The sequence below is a fragment of the Glycine soja genome, chromosome 16 (genome assembly GCF_004193775.1).
Source record: "Glycine soja cultivar W05 chromosome 16, ASM419377v2, whole genome shotgun sequence".
NCBI lineage: Eukaryota > Viridiplantae > Streptophyta > Magnoliopsida > Fabales > Fabaceae > Glycine > Glycine soja.
Genome location: NC_041017.1, coordinates 10777338 through 10780009, shown reverse-complemented (window position 1 = coordinate 10780009; position 2672 = coordinate 10777338). Strand labels below are relative to the sequence as shown.

The following is a 2672-nucleotide window of genomic DNA, read 5'->3' as shown; positions in this document are numbered from 1 at the left end:
AACTGACAACAACTTCTCCTCTTGCTCATCAGCAAGGGAGGCAGATATAATCACTGGAAAACTCTTGCTATCATCCAAGTAAGCGTATTTTAAATTTGATGGCAGAGGCTTCAATTCTGGTGTGGTCGGCTGGACAGTGGTAGAAGGAGATGGTTTCTCAGCCTTTACCTCATAAAGAAAGTCAGAGGTATGTGTACTTCCTGAAATATGGTTAGTCCTATCTGACTCTATAAAATCAATCTCAAGAGGCAAAACACCACCACCAGACATGCAATCAATATCACTCTCAAATTCACTCTCAGATTCACTATCAGCATCAAATTCAGACATATGATCAAGTACAATTTCAGACTCAATGCATGAAAAGTGAGAGGCATGCAGATTAGAATAAAGATCAGTCATGTATTCATCAACAACATGGTCAATTATTTCAGCACGAAATACAGAAAGATCTTCAGATGGGTATTTCATAGCATCCAGAATATTAAAATGAACAGTTATATCACCAAACTCCATGGATAGTGTGCCTGCATAAACATCTATCTTAGTTCTAGCAGTTTTCATAAAGGGTCTGCCTAGAATGATGGGAACTGATCCTTGAGAGAATCCATCTTCCATATTCAAAATATAAAAATCAACAGGGAAAATCAGTTCACCAACTCTAACTAAGACATCTTCTATGAAACCAACAGGGTAGGCAACACTTCTATTAGCTAAATGAATTACCACATCAGTTGACTGTAAGGGACCTATAGATAGAGAATTAAAAATAGACAGAGGCATAACACTAATAGAAGCTCCTAAATCTAGCATGGCATTGTCAAACTTACTATTCCCTATAATACAAGGTATGCTGAATGTACCTGGATCTTTGCATTTTTCAGGAATTTGAGGAACAGATTTACCAATCAATGCGGAGACATTTCTGCCCATGCTAATCCGTTCACTTCCTTTAAGCTTCCGCTTATTAGTGCACAGCTCCTTCAAGAATTTGGCATATCTTGGAATTTGCTTTATTGCATCCAACAGAGGTATGTTTACCTCTACTTTTCTAAACGTGTCCAAGATCTCTTTCTCTGCCTCTTCCATTTTTTTTGTTGGAAACTGCTCTTGGAGGGAATGGAAGAGGGGGAATGTGCTGCTTCTGCAAATCAGAATTACTTGTGGAAGAAGATTCACCTGCACAGAAATTGTTAGGTAAATTTTTGTCATCACCTTTTTCTGGAGTAGAGTGAAGTTTGGCAGGTTCATTTGCAGATGAGGAAGGTGCTACGGGTTGAGGTCCTTGACACTGTTTTCCCGACCTCAATGAAATGGCACTAACATTTTTGGGATTTTGGATAGCTTAAGAAGGCAACTTGTCAAAATTTTGGGACTGTTGTTGATTCAATTGGGTAGCCAATTGTCCCATCTGATCGGTTAAGCTCTGAATGGAGGCTCTGGTCTCTTGCTGAAACTGCATGTTCTGCATAGTCATTTGCCTCACAAGTTCTTCGAGGGAAGGTTGTGGAGGGGCCTTAACTGTTGGCTGTTTCTGGGGTTGTTGCTGTTGTTGGATTGGTGGAGGAATGTATGGTCTGCTTGAGCCAGCAGCATTTTGGAAGGAAGGAGCAGGCTGCTGTTGTTGTTGCTGAGGGCTGGACCATCTGAGGTTAGGGTGATTCCTCCATCCAGGGTTGTATCTGTTGCTGGAGAGGTCATAATTGTTTTGCTGTGGTTGATTTTGCTGCTGAGGTTGAGGAGGTCTATTGTAAATATTTGCAACATAAGCTTCAGGCTGCTCGATTGCTCCAGGTTGCTGCATGGAAGGGCAAAGGTCTGTATGGTGGTCAGCAGAGGAGCACAAACCACAAACCCTTGCAACAGGTACATATTTCTGATTCAAGGCCAGCTGGGTTACCAAGTTAACCAATGCATCCAGTTTGCCTTCAAGCTTCTTAGTCTCAGATGATGCAGCTGAGTTTGTAGCTACCTCATGCACTCCTCTAATGACTATGGCATCATTTCTGGCGCTAAACTGCTGAGAGTTGGAAGCCATCTTCTCAATTAAATTTCTGGCTTCAGCAGGAGTCATGTCTCCAAGGGCTCCACCACTGGCAGCATCTATCATACTTCTCTCCATATTACTGAGTCCTTCATAAAAATATTGGAGAAGAAGCTGCTCCGAAATCTGATGGTGAGGGCAACTGGCACATAGTTTTTTAAATCGCTCCCAGTACTCATACAGGCTCTCTCCACTGAGTTGTCTAATACCTGAGATATCTTTCTTGATGGCTGTGGTCCTGGAAGCAGGGAAAATTTTTTCTAAGAATACTCTCTTAAGGTCATCCCAGCTCGTGATGGACCTTGGAGCAAGGTAATACAGCCAGTCCTTTGCCACTCCCTCCAGAGAATGAGGAAAAGCCTTCAGAAATATATGATCCTCCTGGACATCTGGGGGTTTCATGGTGGAGCAAACAATATGAAATTCCTTCAAATGTTTGTGCGGGTCTTCACCTTCAAGGCCATGAAACTTTGGAAGCAAATGAATCAGTCCAGTTTTAAGAACATATGAGACATCCTCATCAGGGTATTGGATGCACGAGCTTTCGCAGGTGAAATCAGGTGTAGCCATTTCCCTTAGAGTCCTCTCACGGGGTGGAGGTTGTGCCATGTTCTCAGAATGTGCAAAA

At 42.3% G+C, this 2672-nt stretch overlaps 1 non-coding gene across 1 annotated transcript; it reads left to right on the top strand.

The window, feature by feature from the left end:
- The first annotated feature begins 2168 nt into the window (after nt 1-2168).
- On the top strand, nt 2169-2275 carry LOC114391342. The gene has a single exon (XR_003662133.1). It is a non-coding gene; the product is annotated as a small nucleolar RNA R71 (small nucleolar RNA).
- Nucleotides 2276-2672: the final 397 nt, after the last annotated feature.